Source organism: Photinus pyralis, unplaced genomic scaffold, assembly GCF_008802855.1.
Source record: "Photinus pyralis isolate 1611_PpyrPB1 unplaced genomic scaffold, Ppyr1.3 Ppyr1.4_LG3a, whole genome shotgun sequence".
NCBI lineage: Eukaryota > Metazoa > Arthropoda > Insecta > Coleoptera > Lampyridae > Photinus > Photinus pyralis.
The window spans coordinates 17,356,304-17,372,332 of NW_022170509.1; the positions used below are offsets into that span (position 1 = coordinate 17,356,304).

Consider the following 16,029-nt stretch of genomic DNA (forward strand, 5'->3'; position numbering starts at 1 on the left):
GTTGTTTGTACAACTGTTTCTACTGTTATTATGTAACAAATATTTGTAACACTTTTGTGCTGATTATTATATGTAACTGTGATTATGTATTGGTGTAACTGTACTGTTTGTATGTTTTTTACAAATTTGTCGGGAGAAGAAACAACCACTTAACAGTACTAAACAGAACAGAAAAGTTGGTGCATTACCGTTTACAGCACAGTTTGGTAATCTAGGTTGCTAATTAATTTGCCTATGTTCAAACGCTTCTTAGTTTAATAATACAGGTTATTCTGTCTAAAAGCATTCTAGTACACCACATCATTACACAGTGGCGCTCCGGTTATATAGCTTTCAGTTTGTGTTTCAATCAAAGCAATGAAGATATATTGAATATTAATAAGGTAAATGTAGGTACTAGGATGAATTTTAGACAGGATGTCAGTTAGCCAAAGTTGTGCACGTACAGTATTTTATGTCCAACTGAACTTTTGTACAGAGTGGTTTCTTTCTGATGTTTAACATTTGGATCTTAAACAGTACCTAGACTGTGAGTCCAAAATGGAGAACGAGCTCCATTTGGTGTAGTGGTTACGCAATTTTCGAATTTTTTTTCTGGACTGATGCCTTTATAATTGAGTTAGTAAAACTGCAATTGTTGATAAACTAACCGTTGGAAAACAAACTCGTCCTGTAGCTACAAGGAAATGTATCCTATCACATTTTTCCCATATAACAACAGATGCTGACTTTGACACATGACCATTTAGCCCTTAGGATTATGAACTGGTACAGTTGGACATAAAATTAAATAACTGGTCTGCTATAAACATCCAGGCACCAATTAGTTTGGTGTTAAATATACAATATGATAAAGGAATGATTAGTATATGCACTTATGCAGTATTCTTATTTTTGTAGGTAGATACTAGGTAGTTGAGTTGTAAAGCCTGTGATGATAAAAAAAATTTTGGTCATGTCATTCATACTCAAAAAGCAAATTTATGAAAAATTGCTTTTCTAAGGTTGTTACAACAAGAATCTTGAAAAGTTAATTACTGCAATTCGAGATTTTTGTGCTAAACTTTTTCTCTCACAGATATAAATGATTATCAAACACAGGGTTTTTAATGACTGCATTGTTAACTCTTGATTTTTTATTCATTTAAGTATGAGGAATATGCGTTCTTTTTTTATAATAAATTGGTAATTATAAAACGATGGGACCTCTTTTATTCAAAGCAAATTATAGTTTACGTTTCCAATATAATATAGCTTCTTCTGACCCTCTTGTGGTTTGTGAAAATATGCCATCAAGACGTAATCAAATATGGTAGGTACATATGTGTGCTTTGGTATTCAACCTGTGCATATGTGACAATAATAATTATGGTGAAATACAGTGCTGGACCTCTCCATAAAACTGCACACCCATGATGCGAATGTTTGTTCGTGTATTTGAAAAACGGTGCCGCAAAGTGACGTTTGTATCCTCTCGTAATGTAAACCTTTCTCTAATAATTATTCAATTAAAAATAGGCAAACGACCTTTGTCGGCTCTACTTTCACCTATTTTAAAAGGATGGTGGTAGGGTAGGGAACATTTCCCTAAAATGCGGTTGCGACTTTTTGGTGGAAAGAGGAATGCAGTTTTTCCAACAGCCCCAATAACATTTTGTTAATGTTGCATCTAAAAGTAATGTATTTTAATGTAAGTAGGTACACAGAAAATTCCCTCCACAGTGCAACTTCGGCCCCGGATGCTCCCATTCAGAATGTTCGTTCTATAGTAATTGTCCCAGAAAGGATCGCCCGTATAGATAAATTCACTTAGAACTCGCAATATTTACTACTAAGAAACTCGAAAAAGAGGGGTACACTCTAACAGCATATGCCTTTTGAGTTGAATTTTCCATGAAAACCTGGAGCTAGTTGCCTCAGGGAGGGGGAGGATATATTATTTAAGATGGCGTCGAGTTTTAATTGTTCTGAGGGTGAGCTTTCATGATCGAGTTGTGCCAAAAAAGGCAATTTTTCCCCCCTTCAGCAAAGTTACAATGAATAAATGTGTCAGGGATCTCAATGAAAACTTCACTTACCCTTACATTTTACCATCGTGGCTAAATGGGCAGACTTATCATATTTTCCCACAGGGAACTTTGCCAAAATATTTTTGAGGATGTCTCTGTGGAACACTATGTAAATTCAGCGGTAAATTTTTCTTGAGATAAAAGTCGAGGGACCCAGTGAGAGACGGGAACTCGTGGCTCGTGTTATAAGTTCTGAGAGGTCGAAAGCTCCGTTAGCGTGTTCTGACAGTGGAGTTTGTCTGTGACAATTTTCAGCAAGATGCGTATTTCTGTTTCGGGTTTGTTACGCCGAATCTCTTTTCCCCTTTACCCCCTCATAGTTTTTCTTATGCTGCAGTGTGAGTGATGAAGGATGGGTTGTTCACCAAGGCGACGCAAAGGGGCGTTTTCACCTATAATCAAAGAGTATTATGGTTACTCTTTGCTATAATCTCTATAAAACCACCCACAGTAACCACATATAGTTAACTTGTTCACCCTCTGGTTTAAAATTTAGTCGCCTAGTGCACTTTGTAGTTTGTATAGGTATAAGTATCAAGTACGTACTTCAATGTCAAGGACTTTCTAATTCGTCGCAAATAAAGTACTTAGGTACAAGTATCCAGTACATATTATGTACTTAAGTACCCTGGTACTTAAGTATTACTCAACACTAATAGAGGGTAGGCGCGTCTACTGTAGTTGGGACGATTGGATTGTGCCTTATTCTGCAAAAGCCTATTCCTCTATTTTGAATAGGTTAAGCTCTTATGAAGAGGAAATTGGCATTGGTTTTGGACATATCCATTTTGGTATAGGCGTGTTGTTCACGTTTGGGTGAAACATTTGTGTTAGGGAAGTGGTCTTGGTTTTTGGAAATGTTCGTGGATTGGACCTCTCGATATAATAGCCTAATATCACTCTTGTATCTGTTGCAGTGCGTTCGTTTTACTACTGTTGGTGCGTTTCCTTGACGTCCGTGGTTTCCTTACACCTTCTGGCGAAACGAAAAGTATATACACTTAGCATTTGCTAAGGTTCGTGTGGGGCTTAGTAGTCACAATTTCGTGGCGAAGCCAAGCATCTTATACGTATACGCGGGTAATTATTAGACTCCATGGTTTTTACCCATCAAAAGTTTAGTGCCTAGCTACCCAATTCCAGTAAATCTGGCCGTATCAATGTATATCATTCAAATGCTTCATGGAGTAGAGAAATCCGAAAGGGTTCTCGACGATCGCTCATATTAAACGTAATAGGAACCTAAGTGTATTGACATCGAGTAGGTACCACAATATTCACGTACTACTTGTTCCTATTTTGAATTTAACTGATTCTTCATAAAAGTTCCGGTAATCACACTTCCCCGCCATTTTCTTTCTCTGTATGTTTTCCTGTCTTTTGGGTTGGGAGCAGCGTGTCTTTGGTAAAGAATAACTCAAAAAGATTTCTTTTCGTTTTTGGCCCTCGTTTGCCCATGAATTTACTAAGTTTGGAATGGGACGAACTTATCCCTCTCGAACGTTTCTGCTGTAGGTAGCAAAGTACTCGTCACAAAGAATATTATAAGGTAGGTAATATGGTTCAATTCCGCATCTTCTAAAAAGCCTTTCAACCTTTATGCTTTATTAAAAACTTTGCTTTTGGATCAGTAACGGCTTAACAACAATAATTAACAACTCCTTGCTAATAAAATGTTGTTAGTGGCCCAAAAAATGCCGTATTTAAAGACCGCACCCGGATGTGCGTCGTGTGGGTTGTAAACCCCGCTATAATCAGTCTATGCTCCCGACAAAAATTTATCTTTTCTAAGGAAATGTATGAGGAACATGGATGTCTAACAGCAAAACTGGTTTATAATTAATACACGATCTTATAACCGACCAATTGGGTAAGATCATTGAATAAGTAATTATAATTGCTTATTTAATGGTAAGATAAAGAATTTTTTTAGCAAAAGAAGTCTGCATTTTGAAATTTTATGACCAATGCATGCTTTTTCTGTACATTTGAATATGTAAGACTTTGCAAGTCCACAAGAGATCTTTTACAAATCACAACATTTAACAGAACATGAAAATATGTTCTTAACATCCCCAACTTACTCGACCTCCCCTATGTTTGTTCATTTGTTCAATTTGTTCAAGAAACAATATGGGATTTGAGTACCTTAGGCAGTTCTATCTTTTATTATTTTTGTAGGTAAGCATTTTTCGGTTTCTGCAAACGTTTTATGTTTTTAGTTGTTCTACTTATGTAGGAACACTATGACATCAAATTAGAAACAATAACAAATTTAATTGTATAGAGAGGAAGAGAGCGACCCGATGATCATGTACTGCATGGAGGTATACCCGATTCTCATGTTGCCCCTCCTATCTATAGGATTCCTCTAACTCTTTGGACCTCTAGCAGAGAAGTAATTAGGAAGAATTAAATTAGAGATATTAAGAAAATACTCAAATACGGTTCGATAGACAGGAGGAGGTTTACGGTTATGTTCTATGTTGCGCCCAATACAGAAGGAAACATCTCGTTTACGCTTCCTAGAGACAAAGATCATACTACACTAGATAGCCAGCGTATATGCAAGAGTTGTTTCGCGTTTAAGTAGTTCCATAAAAATATTTATAGGGGGCTTTCGAAGTTAAGAACGTAACGTAACTGATTCATCCGAAGCCGTCTTCGTACGAGTTCGAATCATATCATAAATACAAAGAGTGATTATTGTCTAAACACGAGACACATAAACATGACCTACTCAATACTCCTCACTATCATTGGGATAAAATTACATTTGTAGTACGTGGGTGTCATTCCAGACAAGGTAGATTCTATTACAGACAGGACGTTACAATGAAAGAAATAATTTAAAAGTTGTACACAATATTCCCTTTGCTTTTTTTTAACCAGCGCTAACCAATACATTTTCCAGATTTTCGGATTTAATTAATAATTGCAAAAGCGTCTTTTTTCTTAGCATAATTTCTGAAAACGATACTTTAGCAAATCTTCAAATATAATATGCACCTACTTATCCAGGCATATTTACATTGTAACCACACATTTATCTAATTTAGATTTGTTTGTAATTAAGCATTTTATGATTGGGATAAACGAGATATCCCGCTTAGCCTCCTACATAATAAAATTGTGTCCAGCAAAAGTGAGTCGGAACTAGATGCGTCTGTGGTTAACATTTCAAAGAAATATCTCCATAAATATGAAAGTTGGCATTCCGCCGTGTGCGCAAAATATGGAAAATACGAAACTGATCGAAATGGGCAAATATAGACCATAGCGGCTATCAATTAGCGAAAACCCGAAGTCTCTAAGTGGCCCAGGGGCCGAGATCTCGATGGAACGGATGGACGGACGGACGGACAGACGGAAACACGAGCACATAAGCTTTACCTCAACTTCGTTGTGTTACAATAAAAAATTTAATTTAAAACAAGATGTGAATATCGGAATTTTAATTTACAGTAAGGTAACCAGATAAAAACATCTATAACACCCACGCAAGGTTGCGCTTAAGAATGACACCGATATCCCATACAATAGCCCTTTATTCTAAAAATAACTGTGCTTTGCCATTTCGCGCGTCTTCTTACCCCGCCATGTAGTTTGTACTATTCTCATAAAAACATAGCCGCTGGAGGACGCAGTCGACTTATGTGGCGGGACGAATTATGAGAGTCTAAAATTTATACAGCGCTGTCTATCTAGTGTAGTATGATCTTTGCTAGAGACGAAGAAAAAAGCGACCTGTGCCTATTGCGGAGAACATCATATCAACTAGCGCGCGTGTCCCATTTACCTTCAAAAGGTGCCGCAGAACAGTTACATAAAGAAAGGATGAAGGAAGGGAGTGGTTAGCACTACAAAGGCTCCTTGAGATGGATCAAGTTAGGAGTTGGTACATCCTTTTCTATATGAAAATTCAAAATGTTTTAATCTACTTGAGCGCAAATAGGTAAACATCCATATCTGAGGAGAATCAGCGTAAGGACTGGAGCGATACCCACACCTCCACGTCGATCGATGATCATCATCGGAAACCGCGATGCGCACGTCTGGAGACATGATTCTGGTGTAGCCGTTTCGGGATAGGCGTAGGTACACGGAGAAAAATGGATTGTTAAAATCATATAGTAAAAATTATATTGTAATCAGTACGAGAAGCTATTATTATTAAATCAAACAAACCTTGACACACGCTGTACAATATGAATATGTCTAATCAAAATTATTCTCACTATATAATAATGATATTGTATTAAATATGATCTTAGATATTTAAATATATCCAAGAGCAAAAAGATAATAAACATTAAAATATAGTTTATTAATGAAATGGGTTTATTATTTGTGTATTACAGTTTAGTATTATATAACGCATTCTTAAATGAAAACCTTGCGGTTGAAAGATTGTTAGTTTAACAACCCACATAATAATTTTTAACATATGATGTAATTGTAATGATGCTGAATCTGCAAGATAAGCATAAGCTTATTTTGAGAACAACCCTTGCATGCAAAGGTTGCATTAAATTATTAAAAGCTCTATATTGTATGCCGTTTTTTGTTCAGTCGACAGTCAGTTCAGTGCGTATGTGTATGTGGCTCGCAATTTTGGTGAAGTTTATAGATGAATTCTATACCACTTATAATCATGAGTGATGTTCCAGAGATTTTGATATCATGATTTTTGAACTTATAATTTTATATATTCGAAACCAATATGTGTGTATCCTGATTTTTGGTAAAAAAGGAAGGTTATACACTGCCTTTTTTTGAGCCCCGAAAAATTGTTTCTTATAGAATGTGGCCTGTAGAATCCATAATTTCAAACAGTTCCAAGATTGGGCTACTAGTTCAAAAGTTACAGCCCTTTGAATTTTCTTTAGAAATTGGTCTATAACTTTTGATTGAGGAGTCTGATCGAAAAAGTACGAATTGTTTTGGATTCTACGCACCAAAATTAATAAGAAAAAGTGTTTTCCCGAGAAATTTTGGTGCAGTCTATTTTTGGCAGGGTGTGTATATTAGTTGCAATAATCTAAGTTACTTATTAATACAATGCGGAGATGTTAATTCAACTACTGTCGTATTACAAAAGCATGCATATAAGATGGTTGGCGTTACATACAGTTTTTTTGTATGAGTTAAAACAATATATAGTAAAACTAGCTATACACTTGCAACAATAAGTATGATACATTTTATAATTCTTCATAGCTATCCCTATACGTATTATATTTTTTGATAGTTATTATTATATTTTTAATTACCTTTAACATACATTTTTCTCCGTGTATTGCGTCCTTTAGTAGTGGATGCGTCCCACGACCCCTGTCACTCACCCATCAGGAGCAAAATCTTCATGTGACATTTGGTGGCCGAAAAGCAAGGACAGTCGTTGGTAAAATGAGGGCTATTCTATACTCTATTATTCCAAGGTCTTCGACAGTCTGCCTCACGAACTAAAAACTAAACTAAACTTGCATATAGGTACAGTAGGATGTAGTGATGCTGTATCAACTTGGATGCGTAGTTATTTAATTGGTCGATTGAACAAGTTGTGTTCCGTCATGAACAGGATTGTTATTCTTCTTCCTTATCTTAACAGGTAGCCTTTAACAAGGATCGGTCCGTGTACAGTTCCTTTAACTCTGTTATGTGCACCAGATTTACTACCATTACATAATTATCTGAATGTACGAAAAAAAAAAAATAATACCGTTTATTGAAGGCTCCAAGAAAAACTGTCTGGAGAATTTGGATTTTTCTGCTGATTCAAGTCATACATGATAATACCCCCCTTATACTTAAACGTACACGCAAAAGTCTTGGTTTTTGCTCAAATTCTTACATTATCTCCTAAATCTAAATCTAAAATTAAAAATCTTTTGACATCAATATGCATAGGTACTTAGATGATCAAACGCCACTAATATATAAGTGGACGATGGAATATATATTGGGACAAACTATATATTACCGGAAATAAATATTTTTTAGGGGTGTATAATTATGACACAAACGGCGCCCCATATTTATTGGCCAAAAACGTGTTGGGTTACCAAAAATACACATGCATCGAGCAATCGAGTTCGGCGGTGCATAAGTACTCCTTTTGACAACTTTTGGGTAAAAATAATTTGCTAGCCATAAATACATTATGGATCACTTCTTGGGAAGTTCAGTTTTTTTTTCCAAGAAAATGGACGAATAAATAAGGATTTCGACATCTTTTGGCTAAAAATATTTTGGTTGTCGAAAGTGCATATGGATCACTTCTTGGGCATCATACGATAGAGTTTATTTTTTTTTCCAACAAAATTGGTGCATAAATAACGATTTTGACCGATTTCGGGCAACAACGTGATCGTGATAGATGCCGAAGTTAGTTTTTGATAGCTGCACATCTGGAACCCATAAGCTTTAGCGAAAACCCGAAGTCCATACCAGGTTTGAGGACTGAGCTATAGCGCGGAACAGCGAAACGACAGACAGAGGGACGTAAAAGTGAGGACAAATTGTGTGCCATCCCATGGCCTTATTAGGCTAGGCGATAAAGACATCTAACTGGACATTTTGGGGTGGAAAAGAAAAAATGGTGGAATATGTTCAATTAGGTGTACTAAACAACATATTAAAAATCCCACCCCCCAGACCCTGTGCTAAAGGCTCCAGCCACCCCACCACCCCCAAAAAACCGTCCTTTCGCCCTTTTTGGCTGATATCTCGCGATCTATGAGGTCTAGATGAAATCTTTTTTGCTGAAAATATTTCTCGTGATTTGATAAAAGGTAGATACTGAGAAGTTAGCCTAGGTCTACCTCTTAGCCTAGAAAATTCATAAAAGAGGCCAAAATCATGAATTTTCGTGTCTTTTTGCGGTTTTTTGCAAATATATCGCGACCTTTAGGGCTAGATGAAATAGTTTTAGCTGAAAATGCCTCTCGTGAAATTTCTTACAAGGTAGATACTCAGAAGTTAGCCTAGGTGTACCTCTTAGCCTAGGAAATTCATAAAAGAGGCGAAAATCATCAATTTTCGTGGCTTTTGCGGTTTTTTGCAAATATATCGCGACCTTCAGGGCTAGATGAAATATGTTTAGCTGAAAATGCTTTCGTGCAATTTCATACGAGGTAGGTAACTGAAGAGTTGGCGTAAAGCCACCTTTCACCTTCAATTTTCACGTGTGAGGAAAATATTCATTATGTAAAACAAAGTATTTCTATGTACCATTTATTCACGTAAAACAGTATTTTCATAACAAAATATTCACACATTCATTTATATCTCAACGTAATCATTCTCCTCTGCGGATTCCACTTCTTCAGGCTCTTCGACGTCCTCTAGTGGGTCGTCTGAAATTTCCGACTCGTAGTTCTCCTCGTCTTCCGCTTTACCTGCATGGGTACCCTGAAGAGACGACGTGGCATTTAGGCACGATGTTCCATGACACTGGACTCAAAGTTCGTTACACTTTATACCTACAAAATGAAGCATTGGCCCGTATGAATAAAAGTAAGCAAATGCTTATACTTGAAAAATTCAAAGTAAATACTCGTAAATGCTCCTTCGCACTGGGCGACTTAGCAGCGCTTCTAAGCAGAAGGACAGGACGCAGTGCAGAGCTGCTAAATCATGCTAAACAGACCAGTATGAAGGGGCAGTTACGAGTATTTACTTTGAATTTTGCAAGTATAAGAATTTGCTTACTTTTATTCATACGGGCCATTATGTCGAAAATTTTTTTATAGTTATGTATACGAATATAATATTCTCTCGTGTGTCCTAATTGTCCGGTGGAGACGGTTTACCTGATTTCCTGAAACTGCAAGCAGTCATGCAACCACGTTCATAGCCACATGAAATAAGTTTGAGGAGACTTTCCTGACGCCTATCACAACGACTTCGGATCCAGCCCCGGAAAGTCTCCTCAAACTTCTTTCATGTGGCTATGAACGTGGTTGCATGACTGCTTGCAGTTTCAGGAAATCAGGTAAACCGATATATTTGCAAAAAACCGCAAAAGCCACGAAAATTGATGATTTTCGCCTCTTTTATGAATTTTCTAGGCTAAGAGGTAGACCTAGGCTAACTGCTCAGTATCTATCTTGTATCAATTTTCACGAGAAATATTTTCAGCAAAAAATATTTCATCTAGACCTCATAGATCGCGAGATATCAGCCAAAAATGGCGAAAACACGGTTTTTCGGGGGTGGTGGCGTGGCTGGAGCTTTTAGCACAGGGTCTGGAGGGTGGGATTTTTAATATGTTGTTTCTGACATCTAACTGAACGTATTCCACCAATTTTTTCTTTTCCACCTCAAAATGTTCAGTTTGCAAATTTTACAGTCTCTATCGCCTAGACTAGACTATATGAGACATATCGTTATCGTTATGTTTTGTATTTATTTCTGCTAATTGCAAACGAGAGAAGTGCGCCAAATCGTAATTATCGGTTTACTAATATTTCGCAACATAAAGTAATGACGTTCCGGGAAAGCACCCCAATTCAATATTCTCGTTAGGGAGGAGTAGTTTCGGGAAAAGTGTGATGTCACTGGATCTGCGTCACGTTGGTGGTAAATTGTAATGACGTGCGCGAGTGTAGCCGAGGATGTCGTTTCCACGTTCGGGAAGGTTGAGGGGTCGGGTCGTCCTCGTCCAGTTTGTAGTACTCGTTTCTTTGCAGACGTGTTGTTCTTATCCAGCTACCTTTGTGGCTTTAAGGGTTTCAAAGTTTACCCCTTTTTCAATGTGTATGGCTCTTGTGGTGAGTAAATAATTTATTTTACTTATATAACAACCAAAAAGGTCAAATCAATGCCTACATCCGTTGATAAAATAAAGTGGGACTGTTAACTTTCACGTTGTGTGTAATTATTAAATGAACAATTTTGAGGGTAATAAAGCAGGAATAAACAATTGCATTAAAAACGTGCGAATGTTATATTGAGATGAATCACATTGTAAAAAACGTGCCATCGCTTAACGAAGAATTGTGGAGGGATTCGGGGGTGTAATTTTATGTAATGTTATGAAATTGTTCTCTATGCTAAAAATAACAAATCTCAAAGTAGCGCCTGCATTAATAGCATTTTCACCTTTTTCTTACTACACCAGACCGGACGTATAATCGACCTTTGCACCCTTAGCATTATAATCAATGGCTGGAACAGCCCAAGAAAAATGTAAACAGTGCAGGTCTCATTCTGTATGAATTTTTCTCCTTTAGGATGATGGGAGTTCACTGCCATTTTCCGTTTAGGGGCGATGACCCTTCGTTTGGGATTTCACCCGCACCCTGTCTGCTTCTGGCGCGCGAGTTCACGCGCATCTAACAAACGTCATACGGCATCATTCTATTTTTGTTATTATGCCAATTAAATGATCTTGAACTTCAAAGATTACAGCCTAACTATTTTTGTTTTGCGTTGGAAATGATAAAATTACAATCTTTTGAGTAGTACGTACGCCTCCAGTCGTTAAATCGATCTCTTATCTTAAGGGCGTAATGTAAATTCACGCGCCCTCTATATACGTATCTGAGACAATCCGGCGTTTCGCGTGTACAGGGCTGTTACTGTCTAAAACTGGGTCAGTAGTCGACGAAGAGGTCACAACGATCGAAATTAGGCCATAAATTACAATTCTGTATAGGTATGGTGCAAGTTGGAAACGTTTCTCCAACTTCTTATTTTGGAAGTGAGAGTGATCGTCTTTGCCATAATGTCTAATGTACATAATTGCAATCGGAAATGTGCAAATACTTTCTATTTTAATGTACTCTGCCACAATCTGATTGTGATCTTGGACCTTGGTCCATAGAATAACGTTCAAGACTACTTAGGGTTGGAATAATTTCGCCCATTGGCAAATATTGATTACAATTTTGGCTTTGTATCGATCTGTTATTTAACCTTGTGCAAAACTGGAATTATCTAAATATAACGCAGTCTTAATTAAATGGCGAAAGCTTTCTATTCGTGGAATGTGGGGGTGTAGGTACTTTCGCCCTAATAAACCCTGTGCAACGTTTTTAATGTGGGCGTGCGTGGGACCGCCACTTTACGGCTTCGAGCATTTTAACACATTCTGAGGAAAATCATTTATCTTCGTCTATGAAAGTTGTAGTAACCTTCACCTGTTGGTTCATCTTGAAATTCGGATCGCATCACGTGTTTCCGAAACTCACGTTTGAGCTATTGATTGGTGAAGACAGAGTTCTCGAGGGACAGACGGACAAGCACCCATAACATTGTTCTACAGAGCTCTGGTTCCAGTTCCGATTTGCAGGGTTTTCCAAATTTTAGATCGATTTTGAAAAAAGTTCCACAAAATTACCTACCCCATCGCGATCATGGGAAATGAAACAAAATTTAAATTTTAGACAAAGTAAGATCTTAAGGCGGACCGCGCCCACTGCCCTTTTTCAAACAAAGGCTTTCTTGGTAGTGCTATTTACACCCTTGTTTGCACACATAATTGTTCTACTAAACCATTCGCTAATTTGCTTACCCGCGCAAAGTTATAGCCGTAACCACAGTCAGCAGTACATTTTATAGGTAGGTACTTCGATTACTATACGTAACTAAATATGCAAAAGTATGCAATCAAAAATTAAATCTTGCCATTGATATTAAATCTACAAATAATTTTTGAATTTTGTCGTTTTTCTTAGGTGAAGTGAAGAGACCAAATTTGATTTTATATCTTCACATAAGTATCAACTCTTAAAATAACTTCACTACCATTTATACCTACACATTTTTTTGGAAAATAATTTTCAGATGCAGTCGTTTTTCGGTATAAGTACGGAGGAAACGAAGTACAGTACAATTTAGGTGTATACTTCAAATCTTGCGATTGATATTAAATTGATACAAGTCTATCCTTAAATGGCATAAATTTAGTCGTCTTTCTTAGGTATACGAAGAGGAGACGGACAAATTCAATTCAGTGGTGTTTGGATACTAAATACCTACAGGGTGTAAGGTTTAGGAAACTTTAAAGACCAAAAATTCAATTTTTTAAATGGAATGATCATTTTCTTACTATTGCATAGGTAGAGAATCGAAATTGGTAGATATATTTTGCTATTACATGTTCTGTTCCTATAGCTATCTTCAAAGAGTAATATACTCTTTGCTATCTTTAACAGTTTTTGACTTATTCCCATTTTATTGAATTGATACCATTTTTTCGGGTTTTTCTTTTTAGTAGTCAGCCATGATTTTAGGACAATCGAATTTTAAACAAACTAAGGAAAGGATTCTCTTATCAGTGATTCTAATCTAAACATTTTAGTTATTTATTCCTCTCTTGTTCTGGGCCCTCAACAGGTTTGCGCCCAATTACAGAGTGACCCGTATACAGCTTTTTAAAGGTGTCTCTGCAGAAGGTCTTAAGTTGTTCTATACCACTCCGATATTTATCTTACGAATTAGGAAACCTGCAGGAAAACCCGAGGGAAAACGTAATTCGGAGTAGCCGGCAGAATGCTCGAAATTGGTCTAAGGTAATTTCCATCTCTGCCACATACGAAAAATTTCACCTTAACCCAGGCTCGAACACGCGACCTCCGGATTTATAGCCCAACGCTCTACCATAAATAAAGTGATCAGCTAATTGGAAAACACAAACATCAAATTATTTTAAAACCGACCCTTCTTCAATACATGCTCAACATGAGCGTCATAAACTGTGTCTTTTACATTGTTGCTGTCATGCGAACCATGGATAATATTTCGGATACCGTCGAAGAAGGTGCTTTGCGCTTTAAAGAATTTAGTGAGTTCATTGAAAAAAGACAACTGCAAAAATAAGTTAGGATCAGCGAGCACGCTGCAAGAATCACGGAAAAAATACAGTATAATCCTAGTAACAACCGCTTAATAGGATTTGCCTTCCCGGAACCCCCTGTATATATCAATAAAATGTATACACGTAGGTTTCATGTTTTCTGGAAATAATTTTCAAAATTTTGTCGTTTTTATTAGGTATACAAAGTGCAGATAAGCCCAATTTAGGGGTTTATGGACACTAAATATTTTGAATCCGTTAATAAAGTCAATAAAATGTATACACATAATTTTCATTTTTTGAAAATAGTTTTTAAATTGAGACATTTTCTTAGTAGAGACGGATGTCCAAATCGGGAGGTTGGAAATTATACAGGGCGTGGCTAAATATGATGTAAATCCGGAAGGGGCAAATTCTTTGACTCATTTTATGACTAAACTTTCATATAACCATAGGTCCGCAAACGCTTTGTTGCCGATTGAGTTGCCGATCTACAGGGTGTTACATATGCAAACACATGATACGGTAATTGTCAAAACTAATAAAGTAAGATATTATCAAAATAAAGCCAGGAGCCGCTGAACCATTTTGAAAATATACTTTCATTTAGCTAACTACCGAAAATTGATTTTTACTTGTTTTTTCCTGTTAACGGTCAAAGATACGAAAACATTACAAGAGACCAAACAGTTTCTAAACAAACCGGAATATTAAATTCTTGTTTCACAATCTACCAGTGGTGCACCGAAAAAAATTTCAGGGGTAGAAAATGTAATATGACCCCTGAAAAAAACACCTTGTAGACTCTCACCACCATTGACATGACCAATATCTCAAAAACTTCAGGAGATAATTAAGAAAAAATTTAAAAAATCTTGAAATTTTACCCAGTAGATCGGTATCGAAGCGTTTGTTTATTTGAACTTTTAGTCATAAAATAACTCAAAAAATTAGCTCCTTTCGTATTTACACCATATTTAAAAACACCTTGTATAAATAACGGCAATACAATACAGGGAGAGTTTTTTTGCATTTTCACTAAGGAGATCTCGTAAACCTTATGAGATCCAAAGTCTCTTAAATGGGCAAAGTTATGCAGAATTCTATCCTGATTCATTTTCTCATTTAAACTTTCTCGTAACATCATAAATAGCGAAGTTACGGCTAAAAAAACCGAAAAGCGTTCATTTATTTTAAAAGATGTCAACAAAGAAGACAAACGCTTAGGTAGTAATTTTTTTTCAGCTTTCTGATGGTGCTAAAATAAAATTTTTATCCTTGTGGGGTTCGAGTAAATCATATCAAGTTTATTATTTCTTATAGACGCTTTGATTATAGAACAAAAATTATAAAATTGGTCATTTGGGAATTAATCTGGAATGTTTGCTTTGTATTTCTGATTGCAATACTTTCACGGCCGTATTGATGACGACTATGCGAGACAATGAACGAACGACTTTGGTTTCAATCACAACCGGCCATGGAATTATTGCCATAAGAAATACAGTGTAAACTTTAAGGCGAAAATTCAAGATTAATTTCCAAATGAAATACCAAATATTCGATATCGTCGAGTTGGTAATTTTTTTCTCGAATCGAGTGACGTAAAAGATTCAATATGGCGTCCATAAAAAATAAGAGAGTTGATGTTACTCGAAACCCACAGGTCATAAACATTTTATTTTGGCACCATCAGAAAGCTGAGAGAAAATTACTAAGCGTTTGTTAAAATTATTTTTGATATCTTTGAAAATACAGTGTGTAAAGCGATGAGGTATACAAGAGGGAATTTTTTTTTAAATATTGATTTATGAAAAAAAATTATTCTTCATGATATGTTTTGATTGCTTTGAAAGTACCAATAACGTTTCGATTGTTTGTGGTTTGTATCTTAATTATATTGTAGAATGATAACTTTCAATTAAAAAAATTAGTTTTATTCTTTTTCCAGATTTCTATAAATAAATTTTAGATTATCGAAGTTATTGGTACTTTCAAAGCAAGCAAAAAATATCATGAAGAATAAATTTTTTTCATAAATCAATATTTAAACAAAAATTCCCTCTTGTATACTCCATCGCTTTACACACTGTATGTGAACGACAGCGCATTTCTTGGCCATAACTTTGCTAATTAGCATCAAATTCTGCATAACTT

General features: G+C 36.2%; 1 protein-coding gene across 1 annotated transcript in view; it reads left to right on the forward strand.

Annotated features, from left to right (window-relative positions):
• Positions 1-10,692: 10,692 nt before the first annotated feature.
• Positions 10,693-16,029, forward strand: part of LOC116165458 (protein tyrosine phosphatase type IVA 1) — a 32,334-nt gene continuing 26,997 nt past the window's right edge. The window contains exon 1 of the mRNA XM_031479915.1: positions 10,693-10,843. The gene's annotated coding sequence lies outside the window, so the exon portion shown is untranslated. The remainder of the gene's footprint in view (positions 10,844-16,029) is intronic.